The 25,998-nt window shown below is 44.4% G+C and overlaps 1 long non-coding RNA gene across 1 annotated transcript; it reads right to left on the bottom strand.

Moving 5' to 3' along the window:
- LOC132393014 (uncharacterized) lies at positions 1–25,939 on the bottom strand. Its single transcript, XR_009511732.1, has 3 exons — positions 25,776–25,939; positions 4,841–4,911; positions 1–1,470 (listed from the first exon to the last, which is right to left on the bottom strand). It is a non-coding gene; the product is annotated as an uncharacterized LOC132393014 (long non-coding RNA).
- Between the last annotated feature and the right edge of the window lie 59 nt (positions 25,940–25,998).

Here is a 25,998-nt window from a genome sequence, read left to right as displayed (position 1 = left end):
TTGGCTGGGAGAAAGCACAAGCAGCAAGCAAGCACCACACAACAGCCTGGAGACTGAGGGAGGGGCTGTGCCTCCAATCGCCTTTATACCGGGGTCTGTGGGAGGAGCCACAGGAGCAGTCAGCGGGGGGGGCGACCAGACAGGTATATGTAGTTCACCACAGAAACTTTTTCCCATAATAGAAATTTCTAAAATTGGAGGGCATACTTAGATTATATTAGCTTTACTTGTCATGTGTATGTTGAAACAATGAAATATACAGTGAAATTCATTATTTGTGTCAACGACCAACACAGTCCTCAAATGCGGCTATGCTTCACCACCAACATAACATGCCCACAACTTACTTGTCACAAGGAGGACATGGAGACTGGACCCAAATGCAGGACACAGGCACTGAAGTACTAGGGGCAGGACAGGAACAACTAAAGGATAGAACAAGGTGGGGAGACTGTGGCATGCAACCGTGATCCTGGAGTTCAGAGAGTTCCTGGCAAAGGCCAGACCCTGGAGTTCATGGCAAAGGCTAGATCTATGGGACAAGGAATGTTGGGAGGATAGCCCCCAGGCAGGCCACATAGCTTCTGAGCAGGGCCCGGACTCCCAGGCAGGAACACAGGGGCCTGGGCAAGACACAAAGCACGTGGGCAGGATGCAGGGCACCACCCATCAGAAGCAAAGGGTAGGAAAGGGTCAGAGGCCTCAGGGAAGGCCACATAGCTCCTGGGCAGGGTTGCCTCCCAGGCAGGAACACAGAGCACCTGGGCTGGTTGCAGGGCACCACCTGTCAGAAGAGAGGGGTAGGAAAGGGTCACAGTCCCCCCACCAGGCAACAGCAGTCCAGCCTACTTACCCAACAGAGGCAAGGGATCAGAAGGGAGCTCAGTCCAGGGTGACTATAAGAACAGACTTACAGACTAGATGATTAACTGTGGGTACTCCAAGCCAGGGTCAAAACAGGACAGCCAGGCAAATGGCTCAAATAAGGCAAACCAGACACCTCCTTAAGCCAAGATGATCCTACTTGGGCTTAAGGGTGAAAGGAGGGATGGCTACAAGACCCGGAGTCCGGAGTCTGCGGACCAGATCAAGACCCGGAATGCAGGCTCCAGACCAGACCATAACATTACTAACCCCAACTCGTGCATCTTTGGAATGTGGGAGAAAGTTCGAGCATCAGGAGGACCCACATGGTCAAATCCTTTACAGACAGTGGTGGAAGTTGAACCCCAGTCAATTTCTGGCACTGTAAAGAATTACAGTAACTCCTATGATACTGTGCTGTCCTGTTATATGTTTAGAGTATGTGGGAATACTTTAGAAAGGATCTATGGAAGTATCTTTTCATTCAGCGGTTGGTTGCAATCCAGGTTCAAGGCGACGTACTGAGTGCTTGTCGATGGGGTTGGTATGGCTAGCGACTTGGTGGTCTGCATGAACATGGTGGGCCATATGACTGAGCAAATGTATCTGTGCAATAGAAAGAAACATTGGAAGTAACACAATGGAACAGGTAAATATAAGGTCTAGAGGTTCTTGGGTGTTGATAGTTCTACTTCTGTTATTTGTCTAAGGTCCTGAGGCAAGTTACAGAACTGGAGCCATCAACAAAGCATCAACACAAGATATGCTGCAGATATTGGAAATCCAGAGTAACACTTACAAAATGCTGGAGGAACTTAGCAGGTTAGGCAGCAACTATGAAAAGAAATTAGGAGTTGACGTTTCGGGCCCCGATCCTTCTTCAGGACAGGAAAGGAAGGGGGAAGAAGCCAGAGCAAGGAGGTGGGTGGAGGGGAAGGAGGACATGCTGGAACATAATGGGTGAAGCTAGGTGTGTGGGGGGAGTAGGTGGGAAGATGAAGGGAGAAGCTGGGAGGCAGAAAAGGTAAAGGGTTGAAGAAGAGGGAAACTAATAGGAGAGGACAGTGGACCATGGGAGAAAGGGAAGGAGGAGGGGCACCAGAGGGGGTGATAGGCAGGTGAAGAGAAGGGTTAAGAGGGGAGCCAGAACGGGAAATGGAAGAGAGGGAAAAGGGATGAGAAATTACCAGAAGTTGGAGAAATCATGTTTATGTCATCAGGTTGGAAGGTACCCAAATGGAATGTGAGGTGTTGCTCCTCCAACCACAGAGTGATGCTTCTCAGTTTGGAGGCCCATGACAAGTGCCTCAGGGGTTGGTGCTGGCTCTGTTGTTGTTTTATCATTCTGTAGCAAAAGCTTGGATAAGAATGGGCAAGGCATGGCTAGTAAGTTTGCAGATGACACTAAAATAGGTGGACAATGAGGAAGGTTATCAAAAATTGCAAGGGAATCTTGATCAGCTGAGTAAATGGACTGAAGAATGGCAAACAACACACACAAAATGCTGGTGGAACGCAGCAGCCAGGCAGCATCTATAGGGAGAAGTACAGTTGACGTATCGCCCCTCGTCAGGACTGAGGTTGGAATTGGAACGAGGTGTGGTGAAGTTGAGACAGTTGATGTCCTGTTGGCAGTTAACAATAAAGAGATCCAGAGCAGGCAGAAGACCAGAGCAGAATGTCAATGAAGAGGAGGAGGGTTGAAGACGGGAGAAGGGGTCATCGGTGGGGGTGGGAGAGTCCTTGCCAAAGAAGTAGGCTCGAAGACGGAGCCGGCTGAAGAAGAGTTCAGCGTCATGGCGTACACAGAACTCGCTGAGGTGTGGGCTCAGGGGGACAAAGGTAAGGCCCTTACTGAGGACAGAGTGCTCTGCCTCAGAGAGTTGAAGGTCGGAGGAGATGGTAAGCCGGCACGGATGAGAGCTGGGATCAGAGGGGGTAGGGAGGCTGGTAGTGTTCGTGGAGAGGGGAGGGTTGGGGTGAGAGGAATATGGAGCCTCTGAGAGCCCAGCAGCTGACTTTGGGTCCTGACAAAGGGTCTCGGCACAGAACTTCGACTGTACTTCTTCCTATAGATGCTGCCTGGCCTACTGCGTTCCACCAGCATTTTGTGTGTGCTGTTTGAATTTCCAGCATCTGCAGGTTTCCTCATGTTTGTGTGAAGAATAGCAAGTGGAGTTTAATTTAAATGCCATCTATAAATTTGCTGATGATACAACCATTTTTTGGCAGAATTTCAGATGGTGATGAAAGGGCATAGAGGATCCAGAAATACAGTACCAGTTAGTTGAATGCTATCACAGTAACAAACTTGCACTCATCGTCACTAAGACCAAAGAGCTGATTGTGTACTTCAGAAAGGATAAGATGAGGGAACACAAACCAATCCTCATGGAGGGATCAGAAGTGGAAAGAGGGCTCAGTTTCAAGTTCCTGGATGTCAAGATCTCTGAGGACTTAACCTGGACACAACATATTGATACAGCTTTAGAGAAGGCAAGAAGGTGGCTATACTTCATTCGCAGTTTGAGGAGAACTGGATTGTAAACTAAATCATTCAAAAACTTCTACAAATGTACCATGGAGAGCATTCTGACTAGCTGCGTCACTGTCTGTTATAGTGTGGAGGGAGAGTGGTGGATACTACTGCACAAGATCGAAGTAAGATGTAGAAACATGCAAAATTAGTCAGCTCCTTCACAGGACTGATACTGTGGGGAAGGAGATACAGAAGCCTGAAGGCACACACTCAGCGATTCAGGAACAGATTCTTCCCCTCTGCATAGACATTGAACCCATGAACACCGCATCACTATTTTTATGTCTTTTTTAGCACTACTCATTTTGAACTTAACTTCTTACTTATTTACTTACTGTAATCCAGATTTTTCTCTATATTTATTTATCATGTTTTTTTTTGTAGTGCTGCCATAAAGTTAAAGAATTTCACGACATATGCCAGAGTTATTAAACCTGATTCTGATCTACAGATTCACTTTCAGAGACTCAGCTCATTTTCTTAACATTTTTTTTATTGTTTGTTCATTCAGCTGTCTATTTATCTGTCTACTTATTTGCTTGTTGGCTTACTTATGTTTCTTGTTTGCTCAAATTGGCTTATTTTGGTTGTTTATCAGTCTTTGTTTATGTTTTTCATAAATTCTGCTGTATTTTTTCCACTTTCCTGAAAATACTTCCCAGAAAATAAATCTCAGGGTAGTATTTGGTGTCATATACTGTAAGTAGTTTTATAATAAATTTACTTTGACCTCGACTTTAAAAGTTAGGAGATCACGGTGCAGATAAATGGAACATTAGTGAGGCAGCCCTTGGAATATTGTGTCCAGTTTTGATCTCCCTGCTATAGGAAAGATCTTACTAAACTTGAAAGAGTGAGGAAAAGGTTTCCAAAGGTGTTGCCAGGGCCTAAGGGGCTGAGTTATGAAGAGATTGGACGGGTCAGCCCGTCCATGGATTAGTACATGGATTAGAAAGCTTTAGAAAGTTATTAGGCAAATGGGACTGTGCCTGATCCGTTTTGCACATTTTTGTGCCGGAGGAGGATTTGGGGGGTTGATGTGCTTGTTCCCGTTTTTCTTCATTGTTTTGTACGGGGAGGGGGGATTTTGGGAGTAGATGATCGTGCTTCCTAGTAAATGAACCTTTGAGCCTTGAAGACACTCATCAGGACTGAAACGTCAATTGTTTATTCCCATCCACAGATACTGCCTGACCTGCTGAGCTCCTCCAGCACATTATGTGTCTTGCACTTTATTATGTGCCTGCTTGGCACTTCCTTTGTTAATGTAACACTTCATTCTGTGTGTTATACTACCTCAATACATGGATCTGTATGGAAAACAAAGATTTTCACTGTATATATGACAACTATATCCAGTTAAATCCAGTTTCTACTTGTTTGTGTCTTAAATCTCTTCCCCTTTGAAACAATTGCATTGTTTTCTTTTTGACTTACATTCTTTCTTCTGGTAGGAGGGATTTGGGGGTCAATGTGCCTGTTCTTTTCTTTCTTGATTTCATGGCTGCCTGGAGAAGAAGAATTTTAAGTTGTATACTTTGATAATAAATGAGTCTGATATTTCCTCATTCCTGCCGTACATTTGAAGTCACAAGGCCATCTCCTCTGAACTTGTTGTTCAGGGTGGCTCTAATTCCCACTGTTTCCTCATTACTGTTTCTGGAGTCTCTGGTTATTGTCACGGTGTCACAGCTGAGATCAGTGGGGCTATCAAGGGATCTGTGAGGCTTTTGAACTGCTGTCATGTTGCAACATAGTTCTTTCTTGACTCACCCAGCCCAGTCTGCGTGTGATCCAGGCCATTCATTATTCAGCAAGACTCAGGACCCTTGTGCACACTCTGCTCCTCCTCATCACTCACATGGCATCATGTGTCCCAGATGACTTTCAGAGCACGTCTACATGGAGCCCCTCACTTCCACCTTGTCTGTGGGTTCTTCTAATAGCACAGTCTGAGGCAATAGTGAACTCGCTGTCCCATATCACAGTTACAGTCAAGTCAAGCTTATTGTCATTTATTGTGTATACCATCAATGGTTTCTGCAGACCAGGGCATAAAACAGAGCAGTCAACGTTTCAGGCCGAGACCCTTCGTCAGGACTCAGCCCGAGAAGGGTCTCGGCCCAAAACGTTGACTGTTCGTTTCCACGGATGCTGCCCGACCTGCTGAGTTCCTCCAGCTTGTTTGTACGTGTTGCTTTGACCACAGCATCTGCAGTGTACTTTGTGTTTACAATAGTACATATAACACACATGTAACACACAATAACTTGGGAAAGTTAGGATAAAAGCTAGAGTTGAATTAGGCATAAATAAACAAAGTGCATAAATTAAATATTGTAAGGTACAGAACAGATTAACTGGTGATACTTTGAATACAATGAGGCCGGGAGTTCAGAAGCCTAATGGCCTGAAGGAAGAAACTATTTCCCATTCTTACCGTTCTTGTTTTCATGCATCAAAGTTTCCCAGCTGATTGTAGAAAGTCAGAGAGGATACTGGATGGATGGTGGAGAGGGGAGATCCTTGCTCATACTAAGGGTCCTGCAAAAGCAACGCTCCTGATAAATGTCCCTGATGGATGGTAGGGAGACCCCAGTGATGTTCTCAGCTGTTCTCACAGTCCTTTGTAGGGACTTCGAGTCTCATGTTCAGCTGTCCCTACACCAGACTGAAATCCAACTTGATAAGAATCGAGGCGGATGCTGTAGTAGTCTGGCAGACTGACCCCCTACTTTGCCAGGCAACAACTCTCAGACACCTCCTCTTACTTACCCCTGGAACGGGACCCCACTTACCACCCACACCTTATTAACTCTGGAGATCTCCCATCCATTGCCATCAACTTCATAGTTCCCTTACCCTGCACCTCCCATTTCTACCTCCTTCCCAAGATCTATGAACCTGCCTGTCCAGGTAGACTCATTACTTCAGCTTGTTCCTGCCCAGTTAACTTACATCTGCATACCTCGACTCTGTTTTACCCCCCCCCGCAGATCAGTTCCTCCCTACCTACACCCGCCACACTTCACACACTCTGAATCTTTTCAATGACTTGGAGTTCCCTGGCCCCCATTCTCTTATTTTTACAATGGATGTCCAGTCCCTATACACCTCTATTCCCCCACCAGGAAGGCCTCAAAGTTCTCTGTTTCTTTCTAGATAACATACCCAATTTAGAAACATAGAACCACAGAAAACCTACAGCACAATACAGGTCCTTTGGCCCACAATGCTGTGCCGAACATGTATTTACTTTAGAAATTATGTAGGGCTACCCATAGCTCTCTATCTTTCTGAGCTCCATGTACCTATCCAAGAGTCTCTTAAAAGACCCTATTGTATTCGCCTCCACCACCGATGCTGGCACCCATTCCATGCACTCACCACTCACTGTGTAAAAAACTTACCCCTGACACCTCCTCTGTACCTTCTTCCAAGTACCTTAAAACTGTGCCCTCTAGAATTAGCCATTAGAATTAGAATTAGCCTCTGACTATTCACATGATAAATATCTCTCATCATCTTATACACCTCCATCAGGTCACCTCTCATCCTCCATCACTCCAAGGAAAAAAGGTCCAGTTCACTCAACCTTTTCTCATGAGGCATGCTCCCCAATCCAGGCAACATCATCATAAATCTCCTCTGCATCCTTTCTATAGTTTCCTTGGTGAGGTGACCAGAAATGAGCACAGTCCTCGAAGTGGGTTCTGACCAGGGTCCTATACAGCTGTAACATTATCTCCTGGCTCTTGAACTCAATCCCACAGTTGATGAAGGCCAATGCACCATATGCCTTCTTAACCACACAGTCAACCTGTGCAGCAGCTTTGAGTGTCCTATGGACTCGGACCCCAAGATCCCTCTGATCCTCCACACTGCCAAGAGTCTTACCATTAATATTACTTTATTGTCGCCAAACAATTGATACTAGAATGTACAATCACCACAGCGATATTTGATTCTGCGCTTCGCGCTCCCTGAAGTACAAATCAATAGTAAAATATAATAAAAATTTAAATCATAAATCATAAATTAAAAAATTGAAAAGGGAAAGTAAGGTAGTGCAAGTCAGGTCCGGATATTTGGAAGGTACGGCCCAGATCCAGGTCAGGATCTGTTCAGCAGTCTCATCACAGTTGGAAAGAAGCTGTTCCCAAATCTGGTCGTACGGATCTTCAAGCTCCTGAACCTTCTCCCGGAAGGAAGAGGGATAAAAAGTGTGTTGCCTGGGTGGGTCATGTCCTTGATTATCCTGGCAGCACTGCTCCAACAGAGTGTGGTGTAAAGTGAGTCCAAGGATGGAAGATTGGTTTGTGTGATGTGCTGGGCTATGTTCACGATCTTCTGCAGCTTCTTCTGGTCTTGGACAGGACAACTTCCATACCAGGTTGTGATGCACCCTAGAAGAATGCTTTCTACAGTGCATCTATAAAAATTAGTGAGGGTTTTAGGGGACAGGCCAAATTTCTTCAGCTTTCTTAGGAAGTAATGGAGCTGGTGGGCCTTCTTGGCAGTGGACTCTGCTTGGTTAGACCAAGTCAGGTCATTTGTGATATTAACCCTGAGGAACTTAAAGCTTTTTACCTGTTCCACCTGCGCACCACCGATGTAGTTGGGGTCGTGCAGTCCGCTACTCCTTCTGAAGTCAACAACCAATTCCTTCGTCTTTGCTGACGTTGAGGGAAAGGTTATTGTCTTCACACCATGCCACCAGGTTCTTAATATCCTCTCTGTACTCAAACTCATCATCACCCGAGATACGGCCTACAATTGTGGTGTCATCGGCAAACTTATATATTGAGTTCGATGGAAACTTGGCTACACAATCATGGGTGTACAGTGAGTACAGCAGGGGGCTGAGTACACAGCCTTGTGGGGCACCGGTGCTCAGAGTGATTGTAGAGGAGAGCTTGTCCCTTATCTTTACAGCCTGGGTCCTGTCTGTGAGGAAGTTGAAGATCCAGCTGCAGATCTGAGTGCTAAGACCCAGTTCCGGAGTTTAGGAATCAGTTTATTTGGAATGATGGTATTAAAGGCAGAGCTGTAGTCGATGAAAAGGAGCCTTACATATGCGTCTTTATTCTCCAGGTGTTCCTATACCATAGGAGGAATACTATATTCTGCCATCATATTTGATCTACCAAATATGTACACCAAATGTGTGCTTTTTTGTAATTATTTTGTAAATAACACTATTCTTTGCATTTCTGGTTAGATGCTAACTGCATTTCATTGGCTTTGTATCTGTACTCGACACAATGATAATAAAATTAAATCTAATATAATCTAATCTAAAATAAACCACCTCACACTTGTCTGAGTTGAACTCCATCTGCCACTTCTCAGCCCAGTTTTCCATCCTATCAATGTCCCGCTGTAACCTGACAGCCCTCCACAACACCCCCAACAACACCCCCAACCTTTGCGTCATCAGCAAATTTACCAATATTGGAGTATAAAAGTTGCATTGTTTGCTGTGTAACCAGAACTATGTAGTCAGCTTTGAGCTTGCTATTTGCTATGCAGGTATCCAATTTAGTAGCAGAATGAAATCTTAAGAAAGTAGAAGATAATGGTGTGTTAATGAGAGGCTAGTTAAGAGATGTAGATTAGAACATGATTAAGTCAATGCTAGAAACAATAGTGGCGGATGCAACTGTAGACCATTGGATATGCTAATGCAACTAAACCAGGAGATTACTATAAAAAATGCTATGTACAAGGATCGGTGGGCAATCAGTGACCAGCTCAATGATTGTCTCAGCTTTGATTTGCAAATTAAAGTTTAACCCTTCTTGAAGAATCTTCTGCATCTCCTGGTCGTTTGTGGGGACGAGAAACCATGACAAAATTGGCAACCTCAGCAGGACCGGAAAGAGACCCGCGGAAAGGAAACGGCAGATTGGGGACACTTCCCAGTCCTCTAGGGACCCCCACAAGGCTAACAGAATTAAGGATTCACCCAAACAAAAGGTAAGTGCTTTTTGCGACAATTTGGACTAAGAATTCTGTTGGTTTTGGGGAGGTCTTGGAGTCTCAGAAGTGTGGAACCACTGCTGAAGGGTCTCTCCGGTCCAAAGAATCTGGCAGAATTGGGGGTTAACAGAAGGCTCAGAGGATTGATCAAGAACACTGCAGTGAGGGTAAGTACAAATAAGCTAATAAGAAGTTAAGTGAAGAAAAATTCCACGTGGTGTTGGTAAGTCCCTATGGATACCACTTTGTATGAAACGAAGGTCTGAATGGGCAGGGAAAGGGAAAATAGAGAAAATCCCTGTGGATACCGCTTCGTATGAAACGAAGATCTGAACGGGCAGGGAAAGGAAAAATAGAGAAAATCCCTGTGGATACCGCTTCGTATGAAACGAAGGTCTGAACGGGCAGGGAAAGGGAAAATAGAGAAAATCCTCGTGGATACCACCTTAAGAGATAAGGGTCTGAATAGACGAGGTGCAAAGAGAAAGTTCTGTGGATACCGCTCTGAGTAGAGGTCTGTGTGGGCAGAACAGAATAGGAGACAAGGACAGTCCAATATATAGTTTAAAGCGCTGGTAGATAGATGATAGACTAGGCATAGAATTAGAGTAAATAATATTATCCAGTAAATGAACTGTGAATCTCTGAAATACCTTAAAAAGAGAGAACAACATGACAGGTAAAGGAACGGCAGTAGAGATTCTGAGCAAAAAAAATCCCGGTAAATATGAGATCACAAAAACTTCAGAAAAATGGGAAAAGAGAACCAAAAACCTGGTCACAAAATGGCCAAGAGAAGGAACGTTTGATGTAAGCTTGTGCGAAGAAATGGAGTCACTAATTAAAAATTACAAACCAAAAGATAAATCTAAGAAAAGAGGGCAAAAAAGAAAACGAGAAATGGAAGTGCTAAAACTCTTCAGAACGGAGGGAGAAAGGCTGAGGAGGACAGGTAGAATATTGATTACAAGCGAGGAAGACACTAAGGAGAAACAGCCTGTTAGAGAGAGGGGAAGGTACAGTGAGAAGCTGGCTTCAGCTCCGTACCCAGATGCGAAAGAAACAGAAAAGCCCCCTCCCTATAATGAGGAAGGAACCCCTAAGCAGTGCCCCCTGCTGACGGGTACAGTAAACATGCAGGGAGAAGTACAAGTTTGGGATAATGAGGAGGGAAAAAAACAATACGAGAAGGAAAATGCGACGATATGGAAGGAGATACAGGCAGAAAGGATAAAGGTGGAACAGGCAAAGAGAGAAATGAAAGAAGAAATTGAACGGATGAAATACTTGAGAGAGGAAAAGGAGTATGAAGAGTATCGGTTATACCATAGAAACAAACAGACTAAATTCAAACAGCCCAGACAGGACTGGAAGTCCCAAGGAGGGGGACAGAGGAGCTATGGGCAGAGGGGACCAGTGAGGAAACAGGGGGAAAGAGAGCTAGAGAGACTGTGCTGGAAATGTAATCAGCCAGATCACATGAGAAGAGATTGTCCGTTTACACCATGGCCTGTCACACACCAGCAGGAATCGATAAGAAGGGAACTAAAGTTTAGCCAAGGACCAGCCCCACAGGCCCAAGCGGACCTGTGAACCCCTATGCAAGGTATTAGGGGTGCCCCGAGAGCTCGAGTGGGAAGGGACATTACCCAATGATAACAAGGGAGGCAGATGAGGAACCCATTGTTCGGGTTATGTTAGAAGGGCAACTGACACCAATGATGATAGATACTGGAGCCACGTACACTTGTGTACAGCCACAGTATGCCTTCACCTTCCCATGTCAGGAAAGTTTATTAATACGCTAGGGTTCTCGGGGAAAACACAGTTGACACAGTGCACGGCTTCAGTGCAGTTGAGAATGGGAAATAAAGGAATTGTTTTGCCAATGCTAGTATCTAAAGGAACTCCGATTAATTTGTTAGGCAGAGATGCCTTATTGAAACTGGAATTAAAATTAGAATGCACCAGAAATGGGCTGAGTGTGGAAAGAGCAGGGGCTCAATTGATAGTGCGAGAAGACAGGAAGGCTAATGTCTTTTGGATAGGAGACATCACAGATCAGATTCAGGAAACCTGGGAAAAATGGGAAAAGGGTGTGCAGGCTATATTACCCAGGGCTGTAATGCCCAAATCTGAGCTACATTGTACAGTGATTTTTGACGAGACTCAGAACAGGGAGTTAGAGGAGAGATGGCACCTGGAGGCATGTACCCAACAGCACCTGGAAGGGGAGGCTGTGATAATTGGAAAGCAAGGGGCAGCTTTACAAGTTAAGTGGAACACCTTTTTAGAAAAATGGTACAGGGTACCGGAGGCTGTGCCCCACGTAATGTTGTTGGTAAACAAGGGATATCAGTCTAAGGACTTAGGACCCTTAGTTAAGAGTGCTGAAACCGTAACAGTGTGGAGGAAAATCACGCCAGAGGTGTGGATATCAGAAGACACAATTGCATTAAAATAATGGTAACTGTGGATATGGTAGGGACTGTGAGAGAGGTCGAAATAACTCCCCAACCACACATGCCATTGCTGGGAAAGGAAAGAGGCCAGCAGAAAGATAGGTTAGATGAGTTGCCATCTATTCTGTGGTCAAGCATGACACGGACGTAGGGAAAATAAAAACAGCTAGTCCGGTGGAAATAAGGCTGAAAAGGGGAGCAATTCCACCCAGGAGACCACAATACCCTCTAAGACCAGAAGCAGAAGAGGGAATAGCATTGACAGTGCAGGGGTTGATTGAAATAGGAGTGCTTAAAAGAACAAACAGTCCATGCAATTCTTCATTGCTGCAGGTCTTAAAAGTAGATAAATCTAAGTGGAGATTGGTACATGATTTGCGAGCGGTAAATGATGTGGTAGAGGACTGGCCAGCGGTAGTCCCCAACCCATACACGCTTTTGACTAATGTTCCAAGTTACTTTTCAGTGATTGATTTGTGTTCGGCTTTCTTCAGCATTCCTCTAGCTGACCAGTGTTAGTATCTGTTTGCATTTACTTACAGAGGTGCTCAGTATACCTATACCAGAATGCCGCAAGGGTTTAAACATTCACCACATGTTTTTAATCAGGTGTTGAAGGCAGACCTAGAGGGCATACCATTGGAAAGTACATTGTTACAGTATGTGGATGACCTTTTGATTTGTTCCCACAATAAGGAACAGTGTGAGCAGGACACTGTAACTCTGTTAGAGAAGCTGGCGCACGGAGGACAAAAAGTATCAAAAAAGAAACTGCAATTTTGCACACAGCAAGTGGAATACTTAGGCAGGGTAATATCCAAGGGAGTGAAGGCGATAGCACCAGATCAGGTTGAGGCAATAACTAAGGCCCCAAAACCCCTGACTGTAGGGCAGATGATGACATTTTTGGGAATGGCAGGGTACAGCTCAGATTGGATAGGAGAATATGCTGAGATTGTGGCACCTTTGAGAAAGATGATGAAAGAAGCAGGACATACAAATTTGAAGAACGGCTTACAGTGGAATGGAGAGGCGGAGACAGCTTTCAATACTATTAAACAGGAATTGCGGTCAGCACCAGCATTAGCTTTGCCTGACTACGAGAAGGTTTTTCATTTGTATGCATCCAACCGACAGGAGGGTTATGTCACAGCGGTTCTAACACAAGAGACAGGCACAGGAAAAGCAAAGCAGCCGATAGCATACTACAGTATGAGACTAGATGAAGTGGCTCAGGGGTATCCACCCTTTTATCAGGGATTGGCGGCGCTGTACTATGCATATGAAAAAGCATCATCTGTAACCCTGGGCTATCCTGTGACTCTGTACACACACCACGAAGTAGCAGAATTGCTGGAAAGAGGGAAATTTGTGCTGACGCAGGCCAGGATAGCAGCGTATCAGATGCTATTGACATTTCCAGACATAACTATACAGGGATGCACTACCAGTAATATAGCCGATTTTGTCCCTTTGGGCTATGAAAGAGAACCCCATGATTGTGTAGGGAAGACGATGGCATTTGCCAAATTGAGAGCAGATTTACGGTCAGAACCACTAGAGGATGTAGATAAAAAGGTTGTGTTCGTAGATGGCTCTTGTTATAGGGATTATGATGGAAATCATGCAGGGTTCTCAGTAGTGCAGCAGGATCAGTCGAGCTATAAGATTATTAGGATGGAGTCCTGTCCCCAACCGTGTTCCGCCCAACTAGCGGAAATCAAAGCCCTGACAGCTGCGTGTGAAATAATGGAAGGTGAGAAAGTAGACATTTATACTGATTTGTTCGGGGCAGTGTGGAAACAGAGAGGTTTTAAAAAAAAACAGTGGAGATCCCATACAACATTGTCAGCAAATTCTAGGCTTAATAAAAGCCATAATAAAACCTAAAGCATTGGCTATAGTAAAATGCCAGGCACATAAAAAGGGAAATGATGTAATAACAAAGGGAAATCAAGCTGCGGACGAGGCAGCCAGAAAAGCGTCTGGATGTACATCAGCTGTCATTGCCCCCCAGGTAAGCCTAACTCCAGAACCTGTGGTAGAGGACCTAATTGAAATACAAGGTAAGGCAACTTTAGCAGAACAGACAATGTGGAGATGAAGGGGGGCCAAGCAGAACCCGGAAGGCTTGTGGAGCACGGAAGACGGTTTGTTGGTAGCGCCCACCCCTCTACTGACGATTCTGATTTCAGAAGCACATGGGATTGACCATTGTGCAAGGGGAGAAAGGGATAAAGAAAATAAAGAAGGATGGTTTGTGGTCACCTTATTTACAGGCTTCAGTGGACTTTGTCTTGTCACAGTGCAAGGTATGCGCACAGAATGCAGGGTTCGAACATCAGTTATTTGACTGGTTAGAAAGTAGACTCGGAGGATGGGGAGCATGGCTGACTAAAATGGCAATAACTGTCAGTATTGTATAGTTGAGCTATGCGTTTGTGCTGTGCTGTTTTCTTCCTTGTCTCAAGTCTCTTGTAGTGCGTGCTGCAACCAAACAATTTCCGATGCTCGTGGCAATTACTGAAGCAAGCTCAGTGGAGAAAGAAACACCGAAAATGTATCGTTACAGCCTACAACACCTGCAGGATGAACAAGAGCAAAACGACAGTGTGGGAGTAGATTGGAAGGGCTTCTGAGTTTTTTTCCTTGTCTCAGGTACAAAGGGATAGGTTTTTGGCTCAGCGGCCCAGGGTAACAGGGAGAGAATACTTTGAGGTCTTGGCACAGAAAATTATAGTTTAACCCGAGATTTGGGAATAAGTGCTTGAGTTGATTGGGGCTTTTGTGCGCGGACTCTTAGTCTTCTTTCTCTGTATGGGTCTCAAAGGGGGGATATATTGGAGTATAAAAGTTGCATTGTTTGCTGTGTAACCAGAACTATGTAGTCAGCTTTGAGCTTGCTATTTGCTATGCATGTATCCAATTTAGCAGGAGAATGAAATCTTAAGAATGTAGAAGATAATGGTGTGTTAATGAGAGGCTAGCTAAGAGATGTAGATTAGAACATGATTAAGTCAATGCTAGAAACAATAGTGGAGGATGTACTTGTGATATGCAACTATAGATTGGATATGCTAATGCAACTAAAACAGGAAATTGCTATAAAAAATGCTATGTACAAGGATCGGTGGGCAATCAGCGACCAGCTCACTGACTGTCTCAGCTTTGATTTGCAAATTAAAGTTTAACCCTTCTTGAAGAATCTTCTGCATCTCCTGGTCATTTGTGGGGACGAGAAACCACAACACTAACTCATCCCTCCAGTTCCTCATCCAGGTCATTTATAAAAGATCCCTGAGGCAAACCACTGGTCACCAACCTTCATGCAGAATATGACCCGTCTACAACCACTCTTTGCCTCCTGTGGTCAAGCCAATTCTGAATCCACAAAGCAATATCCCTTTGGATCCCATGCCTCCTTACTTTCTCAATAAGCCTTGCATGGGGTACCTTATCAAATGCCTTGCTGAAATCCATATACACTACATACATATACTATACTATACATATACTGCTCTTCCTTCATCAATGTGTTTAGTCACATCCTCAAAAAATTCAATCAGGCTCGTAAGGCATGACCTACCTTTGACAAAGCCATGCTGACTATTCCTAATCATATTATGCCTCTCCAAATGTACATAAATCCTGCCTCTCAGGATCTTCTTCATCAACTTACCAACCACTGAAGTAAGAATCACTGGTCTATAATTTCCTGGGCTAACTTTTCAGTCTGCTGTAAGTCATCCCTACAATTGCCAAGGTCCTTTTCCATAGTGAATACTGAAGCAAACTATTCATTAAGTACTGTACCTCCGCTACCTGTTCCATACACACTTTTCCACTGTCATGCTTGATTAGTCCTATTCTCTCATGTCTTATCCTCTTGCTCTTCACATACTTACAGAATGCCGTGGGGTTTTCCTTAATCCTGCTCACCAAGGCCTTCTCTTGGCCCCTTCTGGCTCTCCTAATTTCATTCTTAAGCTCCTTACTGCTAGCCTTATAATTTTCTAGATCTCTATCATACCTAGTGTTTTGAACCTTTCATAAGCTTTTCTTGACTAGATTTTCTACACCTTTCATACACCATGGTTCCTGTACCCTACCATCCTTTCCCTATCTCATTGGAACATACCTATGCAGAACCCCACGCCAATATCCCCTGAACATTTGCCACATTTCTGCCGTACATTTCCCTGAGAACATCTGTTCACAATTTATGCTTCCAAGTTCCTGCCTGATAGCTTCATATTTCCCCTCACTCCAATTAAACGCTTTCCTAACTTGTCTGTACCTACCCCTCTCCAATGCTATGGTAAAGGAGATAGAAACGTGATCGCTATCTCCAAAATGCTCTCCCACTGAGAGACCTGACACCTGACCAGGTTCATTTCCCAATACCAGATCAAGTACAGCCTTTCCTCTTGTGGGCTTATCTACATATTATGTCAGGAAACCTTCCCGAACACACTTAACAAACTTCAACCCATCTAAATCCCTTGGTCTAGGGAGATGCCAATCAATATTGGGGAAATTAAAATTTCCCATCGCGATCATCCTATTATTATTGCACTGTTCTAGAACCTGTCTCCCTATCTGCTCCTCGTTGTTTCTGTTACTATTAGGTGGTCTATATATTTAAAAAAATCCGGTAGAGTTATTGACCCCTTCCTGTTTCTAACTTCCACCCACAGAGACTCCATAGACAATCCCTCCATGACTTCCTCCTTTTTTGAAGCCATGACACTATCTCTGATCAGCAGTGCCACACCCCCACCTCTTTTGCCTCCCTCCCTGTCTTGACCCCTTTCTGAAGCATCTAAAGCCTGGCACTCTAAGTAGCCATTCCTACCCCTGAGCCATCCAAGTCTCTGTAATGGCCACAACATCATAGCTCCAAGTACTGATCCACGCTCTAAGCTCATCCACTTTGTTCATGACATTCCTTGCATTAAAATACACATCTCAAACCATCAGTCTGAGCGCATCCCTTCTCTATCACCTGCCTTCCTCCCCCTCACATTGCCTACAAGTTTTATTTCTCTATTTGTTAGCCAACCACCCTTTCCTCCTTCTCTTCAGTACAGTTCCCACCCTCCAAGAATTCTAGTTTAAATTCTCTCCAATCGCCTTAGCAAATCCCCCTGCCAGGATATTGGTTCCCCTGGGATTCAAGTGCAACATATCCTTATTGTACAGGTCACGCCTGCCCCAAAAGAGGTCCAAATGATCCAGAAATTTGAATCCCCGCTCCCTGCTCCAATCCCTCAGCCATGCATTTACCCTCCACCTCACTCTATTCCTACTCACTGTTACATGGCACAGGAAGTAATACTGAGATTACTACCCTTATGGTCCTGCTTCTTAGCTTCTTTCCTAACTCCCTGTAGTCTGTTTTCAAGACCTCCTGCCTATCTCGTTGGTACCAATATGTACCACGACATCTGGCTGTTCTCCTTCCCACTTCAGGATATCGTGGAAGCGATCAGAAACATCCCGGACCCTGGAGTCCCTATCACTGCTGCCTTCCTCTTCCTTTCCCTACCCTTCTGAGCCACAGGGCCAGACTCTGTGCCGGAGGCACAGAGGCACTGTTGTTCCCCTCCACCACTACTCTCCTCCATCTGGCGGAACTGGTCCTCAATCTCAATAATTTCTCTTTCCGCTACTCCCACTTCCTCCAAACCAAGGTGTAGTGTTCTCGCTAGGGTGTAACGGAACGCCGAACTAAACACCGAGATAAACCGTGGTCAATGAAAACAGGGTCACAGTAAGATTAACCATTTACTGTTCGCTCTTCCTCATTAATATATGGTGAAAACTGTTGATAAAACAATACAAGATTTGTACAGCATTTGTTTCCTTCTTGATATTACACTTACATCGTAAATACTTGCAAAAGTAACACTACAACTACTACATTACATGAAAGTGCAGCATACAGTCAGAATCTACCTATGCCATTGACTGCTTTAAATACACTTCAACACAAACTATCTGCAACTCTTTAACTAACAAAAACATAAACCTTATCGACTGTCGTTACTTTTAACAGGATCGGCGTTAACATTTTAATTCAACATATCGATTATCTCATGACTTACGGCGTTGCTTCCACTATGTTTCTAGTGCGTAGAAAGACAACTTTTCTTGCGCTGGACTCGCACATGTGTGGCCCCCACCTTCCCGTTTCTCCAAGCCGGTATTTTCCCACAAGACGCGGCGAAACCGGATGTGATGTCATCGCATGCCGCGATATATCACAGACAACGAATTTACTTTAAACAATCCTAACTTTAACTAAAATGCTAAACAATCCTAACTTTAACTAAAATGCTAACAAACTAAGCGAAAATATTATAAACTAAATAACTGCCATAAAGGCAACACACAAGGTGTAGCCATGGGTACTCGCATGGGTCTCAGCTATGCCTGCCTTTTTGCCAGCTACGTCGATCAGTCTATGTTCCAAGCCTACACCAGTATCTTTCCCCAACTTTTCTTATGCTACATTGATGACTGAATTGGCGCTGCTTCCTGCACACACACGGAACTCGTCGACTCTATCCACTTTGCCTCTAACTTCTATCCTGCCCTCAAATTTACCTGGTCCTCCCTCCCTTTCTCGATCTCTCTGTCTCTATTTCTGGAGACAGTTTATCAACTGATATCTTTTATAAACCCACCGATTCTCACAGCTACCTGGACTAAATCTCTTCCCACCCTGTCACTTGTAAAAATGCCATTCTCTTCTCTCATTTCCTCTGTCTTCATCACATCTGTTTTTCATTCCAGAACTAGTGAGATGTCCTCCTTCTTTAAAGAGACTCCCTTCTTCCACCATCAATGCTGCCCTCACCCGCATCTCTTCCATTTTGTGCACGTCAGCCACTGTCACACCAGGAATAGGGTTCCTCTTGTCCTCACCTACCACACCACTAACCTCTGCATCCAGCACATAATTCTCCGTACATTCCAGCATCTCCATCGGATCCCACCACCAAGCACTTCCCTTTCCCCCACTTTACGTTTTCTACAGGGATCGCTCCCTATGCCACTCCCTTGTCCATTCATCCCTTCCCATTGATCTCCCTCCTGGTACTTCTCCTTGCAAGTGGAACAAGTGCCACACCTGCCCCTACACCTCCTCCCTCACTTCTATTCAAGGCCCCAACAGTTCTTCCAGATGAGGCGACACTTCTCCTGTTTCCAGTGTTCTCAATGTGGCTTCTGTATATCAGTGAAACCCGATGTGGATTGGGAGACTGCTTTGCTGAACAACTATGCTCCATCACCAGAAAAATAGGATCTCTGGTGGCCACCTATTTTAATTCTATTCTGGCACATCAGTCCATGGCCTCCTCCACTGCCGTGATGTGGCTACACTCAGGCTGGAAGAGCAAAACCTCTCTGGGTAGCCTCCAACCCGATGGCATGAACATCAATTTCTGAAACTTCCAGTGATTGCCCCCTCCATCCCATTCTTCACCATTCCCATTTCCATTTCCCTCTCTCACCTTATCTCCTTTCCTGCCCATCACCTCCCTCTGGTGCTCCTTCCCTTTCTCTTCCTGTCATGGTCTTCTTTCCTCTCCTATCAGATTCCCCCTTCTCCAATCAACTGCCCAGCTCTTTATTTCATCCTGCTCCCTCTCCCAGTTTCATCTAGCACCTACTACCTTCTACTTCTTCTTCCAATCCCCCCACCTTCTTGCTCTAACTTCCCATCTTTTTTTTCCAGTCCTGATGAAGAGTCTCGGCCCAAAACACTGACTGTAGATGCTGCCTGGCCTGCTGAGTTCCCTTAGCATTTTGTGTGTGTTGCTTGGAGATGCAATTTGTCAGGAGGCTCTCAATGGTGCTCCTAAAGTTAAAATGGGGAGAGGGGAAGCCTTGCTTGCCTGAATCTCCTTAGGAAGTGGAGGTGCTGTTGTACCTTCTTGTCCAGGGAGGTGATATTAAGGGACCAGTTGAGGTCATCCATGATGTGAACTCCCAGGAATTTAGTGCACTAAAGTCTCTCTATGGTTCTTCTGTACCTTCTTGAAGCTTACAATGGTTTCTTTGGTCTTCTCCACATTCAGGATCAGGTTGTTTTTCTCACACCAATCCACCAGCCACTCCCATTTCTCTTTGTACCCGGACTCATCATTGTTGTTGATGAGGCCAACCACTGTCCTATCATCTGCAAACTTGATGACACTGTCTGAGCTGAATCCTGTGACACAGTCATGTGTCAGCAGTGTGAACAGCAGCGGGCTGAGCACACAGCCCTGCAGAGTGCCAGAGGGGAAGAAGCTGTTACTGAAAAGTTAAGTGTGAGTCTTAAGGATTATGTATCTCCTCTGTGATGGTACTAATGAGAAGAGGGCAAGTCACAGGTGGTGAATGTTACGTTTTGTGACTTAAATACATAAAGCCAATCAAAAGAAAAACAAAGGAGACCAAGAGATGTGCATAAACTTCATTCTTATTTCTAGCAAGGCACACACTAATGACGTGGTGGTGTGATGACGTATGCTATTCATGTGCTTTTACATATGACCTACAATGCACATGTGAACAAAAAAGAATGCTGACTCAAACAATATATTTCCAATATTACTAAAATATTAAATACACAACAGTGAGGGTCCTTAATGATGGGTGTTGCCTTTTGAAGACTTGGGAAAGATTGTGCCTGTGATGGAGCTGGTTGAGTCTTCAAACCTCTGAGGCCTCTTTCAATCCTGCATATTGCAACCTGCATACCAGGCTGTGTTGTAGCTAGAATGATCTGCACCGTGCATCTGTTGAAATTTGTAAGAGTCTTTGCTGGCATACAAAATCTCCTCTAACTTCTCAAACTGCTTCTTTGTTATTGTGTCCAGGAGAGGCTTTCTGAGATTTAATGCCTCAGGGGAAAGTGGTTGAGTCCACTTGTTCCGCACTCCCCTATCTCTCTAAAGATTCATTTCCACAACCAGCAGCAGAGCACTGCCCACAGTGTGTACCATCTGGGAAATGCTCTGCAGTCACTAATGCAAGCAACATAGGAACATAATGCTCTCCAAGTTGCACGCTACCCTCATTTACTGATGTATGACCATTTGTCTTTGTTGCAGGTTCCCAATACTGAAATTCCCTTGCCAACAGCATTGTGTGAATACCTCCATCAGGAAGACTATAGCAGTTCCAGAATGAGGCAACCCAGCATTTCCAAGGTCAGCGGGACAGGTAGTGTCAAGGAAGCAGGGAGTCTACAGAAGGATTTTGATAGATCAGGAGAATGGGCAAGGAAGAGGCAGATGGAATACAGTGTATGGTCAGGCATTTTTGTAGAAGGACTAAAGGCATACACTATTTTCTAAACAAGGAGCAATTCAGAAATTAGAGGTGCAAAAGGACTTGGGAGCCCTAGTAAATGTTTTCCTAAAGATTAACTTGCAGGTTGAATTGGTGTGAGGAAGGCAAAGGAAACAATAACATTCAGTTTGAGAACACTAGAATATAAAAGCAACAATGTAACTCTGAGGCTTTCTAAGTCATCAGTCAGACCATATTTGGAATATTGTGAGCAGATTTGGACCCCCGATCTAAGGAAGGATGTGCTGGCTTTGGAGAGGGTCCAGCGTATAGTTCTAGGTCTATACTCTCTGGAGTTTAGAAGATTGAGAGAAGATCTCATTGAAACCTATTGAATACTGAAAGGTCTAGACAGAATGGACATGCAGATTATGTTTTCAATAGTGGGAGAGTCTAGGACCAAAGAACACAGTCTCATAATACAATGTTTGTAGTGAGATGCTGAAGATGTTCTATCAGTCAGTTGTGGAGAGCGCCCTCTTCTTTGTGGTGGCGTGCTGGGGAAGCAGCATTAAGAAGAGGGACGCCTCACGTCTTAATAAGCTGGTAAGGAAGGCGGGCTCTGTCGTGGGCACAGAACTGGAGAGTATGACATCGGTGGCAGAGCGGAGGGCGCTGAGTAGGCTACGGTCAATCACGGAAAACCCTGAACATCCTCTGCACAGCACCATCCAGAGACAGAGAAGCAGCTTCAGCGGCAGGTTGCTGTCAATGCAATGCTCCTCAGACAGGATGAAGAGATCATTACTCCCCAACGCCATTCGGCTCTACAATTCAACCACCAGGGGCAAGACATGTTAAAGTGCCGGGATTAGGACTGAGCTTAAGTTACCACTCAATGCACTTTAGTAACTATTTAAGAACTTTTTAAAAGCTATTTCTTAAAGCTTTTTGGGAGGTTGATTTTAGATGCATATCATATTTATATTGAGTTAAATACTTATGTAATTAGTTTTGCACAATAAGTGTATGGGACACTGGAAAAATGTTGAATTTCCCCTTGGGGATGAATAAAGTATCTATCTATCGATCTATCTATCTATCTATCTACAAGGGCATCCTTTTAGAACACAGATAAGGAGGAATTTCTCTAGCGAGAAGGTGGTGAATCAGTGGAATTCATTGGCACAGATAGCTATGAAGTTTAAGATATTGGGTATATTTAAAATAATAGGCGTTTGATTCTTAAGGGCATCAAAGGTTACAGGAGGAGGCAGGAAAAAGAGGTTGAGAGCAGTAATATATCAACCTCAATGGAATGGCGGAGCAGATTGGTGGGATGAATGCCCCAATCCTGCTCTTATGTCTTATGGTCTATGGGAATAAATAGAAATAAATGCTGGCCCTTTCAAAAATGCCAGTATCCTAGAAAATTAATAAATAAAATATACACTGCTTGAATAACTACTGGATCTTCACATCAGCCAAGACACGCAGTCCTTCACCTGATTCAGTTGGTGCCTGGTTTTGATACTCACTGTGGCCCTTTAACTTGATAGGTCACTGGATCCATCTGTCTCCAGCGGCGACCCGACAATCCAGCTCCCCAAAAACTCCCCTCCTGATAAACACCGGTTGTCTTAATGCAAGATGATTGAGATAGTTTTGGTTTACATTCTCCTCATAACTCATCAATTGATAGGGAGATTACCAATCATTTGGCAATAATGCATTCTACAAGTATGCATTATTATTATTTTTTTTAATGCACCTGACTCCAGTTCATCTCCCTTGGTTTCCCAAATGGACTGTTCCATAAAGCTACCCCTTTGCATCAGAGCTACTGTCTTACAAGGAGTTATCTTGCAAACCCATTCAACATTTCCTGTGGAGTAGTGGTTGAACGTGGCCATCCTTAACATGCATTCCAAAACTAGCTGGCCTCCATACCAGCCAAAGCAAGGCCTCTCGCCTTTCCACTTGTGTGATCTACTGTTTTTCCCACTAGAGGCTCTTGTGGTATTTGTGGGTGCACAGAAGATCAAAAGACTACAGCCAACTCTGTGATCTTCATCACTGCCCGCACCTCACTAACACGTGAGGCAAAACCATTTCACATTCTTCGGTGCCTTTTCCATACCAGGGACAATTCTGCACTGTCTCACAAATTGAATCAAGAACGCAGGAGAGATTTTCTTAAATTCTCAGACTGTGAATTATATTCAACAGAAAAATTGGTCCTTTCAGCCAGTCTTTTTTACCTCACAACGATCCATCCCAGGTAATGGAAGAGGCAAGAGAGGAGATTGCTGGGGCCTTTACAAAGATCTTTGCATCCTCCCTAGCATCAGACAAGAACTGGAGACAGTATTGTTTCTTTGCTGATGAAGGGCAATTGGGATTATTTTAGAAGTTATATGTGGGTGAAATTCACGTCACTAGCAGGGAAGCTATTAGAGAGGATTCTAAGTTCTGGGAATTCCTCGCATTTGAAAAAATTGTGAGCTTATTAGAAATAGTCAGCTTGGCTTTATGTGGGACCAATCATGGTTTACAAATGTGATTGAGTGTTTTGAGAAGCTGTTGAAGCTGATTGATGGGGATAAGGCAGTGAATATTGTCTATATTGACTTTTGTAACACATTTGACAATGTTCCCCATGATGGGATGATCAAGAACAGTGATTCCAAACATGGGATCCACAGACCCCCTTGCTTCGTAGCATTCAAAAAGGTTGGGAACTCCTGATCTAGAAGATTAAGATGCTTGGGTTCCATCACAATTTGGTAGAGAGGATTCAAAATTAGTTTGGCCATAGAAGGCAGAGGTTTCTGATGACGGATGTTATTCACCTATCGCCTGTCATTTCTCCCTCCTCTCCCCCCACCTTTCAAATCTGTTCCTCAGCTTTTTTTCTCCAGTCCTGCCGTAGGGTTTTGGCCCAAAACATTGACTGTACTTTTTTCCATAGGTGCTGCCTGGCCTGTTGAGTTCCTCCAGCATTTTATGTATGTTATTCTATCTGGAGATCTGTGACCAGTGGGTTTCACAGAGAGCTGTGCCAGGATCTCTGTTGTTTGAGATAAATATAAATGCTTGATTGACGTGCAGACAGGTTGATTAGTAAGTTTGCAGCTGACACAAAAAAAAAAGTAGAGTTGCAGAGAGTGAAGAAGGCGTTCAAAATATAGAGCAGAATATAGATATGGGATGAGAAATGACAGAAGCAGCTTAATTCAAGGATTTGATCATGTTGTGCTTTTGGAGGTCTAATGGAGAAAATTATACAGTTAATCGCATGACCTTTAAGAGCACTGACGTACAGAAGAATCATGGGGTCCAAGTGCATAACTCCCAGGAAGGAGTAACACAAGTAGAAAGGATGGTTAAAAGAAAAAACATACAACTTGCTTTCATCAGTCAGAGAACAGAGGATATGAATAAAGAAGTCAAGCTGCAGCTGTATAGAACTGGTTAGGGCTCACTTGGGAGTATTGGACACCACACTATAAGAAGGATGTGGAGGCTTTGGGGAGAGTGCAGAAGACATTTAACAGGGTGCTGCATGGAATGGAGGTAATTTGATAGAAGAAAAGGTTGGACAAGCTTGTGTTGTTTTCTCTGAGGGGAGACCTGACTAGAAGTTTACAAAAATAATGAAGGGCAAACAGTTAAAATATGTTTCCAGGCACAGAAATGTCAAATACTTGAGGACCTAGGGAGAGTTTAATGGAGATGTGCATGTAAGTTCTTTTACACAGACAGATGCCTGGAACACATTGCAGGTGGGAGATGACAGAAGCTCAAGTCAAGTTGAATTGATTGTCATGTGGACATGTGCGATGGGGTGAAGTACAATGCCAAACTTGTTTGCACAGCATAATAAATATGTAGGTACAAACAACAGACTGAACATTAACCACACATATACCATTCAGTGGAAAATGAAGACTGTGCAAAATTGCAATGAAAATCTAAGATACAATTGAAGTTGGTGGTATGTTGGCATGATAGTGATGGTTAGGGGGCATTTAGTTGATTATGGATCATGCGTGGGCAGACAGGTTCAGGTTAACTTGGCATCATGTGCTCAAGGGCCTGTTCTTGTGCTTTCTGGTGTTTGATGTCCTGTTGGAGAGAATTTCTCTAGGTCCTGCTGGCAGGGATTTGTGAAAATGTTCCATTAAAGCCATTATTTTAAGTCTTTATTGGATCCTTTTAGAAGAATGGCCTGTGGCAGCAATAAATTCATTGGCTTTTTTACGCCTTCCTCTGTCCCCATTCCTTTCTCAGTCCTCTGGGACCTTGGTGCTATCATTTGTTGAAAGGAACGGTTCCCAGCGCACAGAAAACACTGCCCCTTCTCAAACTTGCTCACTTGCACCAGAATCCACCAGCTGTCACACCACCGAGTCCGAGTGAAGCCCCCCCCCCCCCATTCTCTTACCCCTCACACTCGCTCACTCATTTCTTGCTAGCTCGGCAGTAATACCTCACACTCAACGCTGATATGGCATCCACCGGTTCAGTTGGACAAGCTAGCAGGACAGCGCAAAGGAAACAGCCTTTAATGCAGGTTCATTTTTGGCAGTGCAGTGCCCTGCCCATACCACAATGCAGCAGAAGTCCCTACCACGTACTGTGCATGGTCCTTCGAGGCAAATGCTGATTTAAATACTTGTTGATCGGTAAGTATAACTTTACGTAAGTATAAATTCATGACGGTGCAAAGTCTGTCCAAGTGGTAATTGGAGCCGTGCCAGTTGAAGTCAGAGCCGGGACATCAGCGCGCACTCCCGTTCGGTAAGCGTCCAGAGCGCGCGCACGCGGAAGAGCCTCGACTTCCGTTTGGACGGAGGCGCG

This window comes from Hypanus sabinus, chromosome 1, assembly GCF_030144855.1.
Source record: "Hypanus sabinus isolate sHypSab1 chromosome 1, sHypSab1.hap1, whole genome shotgun sequence".
Lineage (NCBI taxonomy): Eukaryota > Metazoa > Chordata > Chondrichthyes > Myliobatiformes > Dasyatidae > Hypanus > Hypanus sabinus.
The sequence above is the reverse complement of the archived record's forward strand: the minus strand, read 5'-3'. Positions and strand labels throughout refer to the sequence as shown.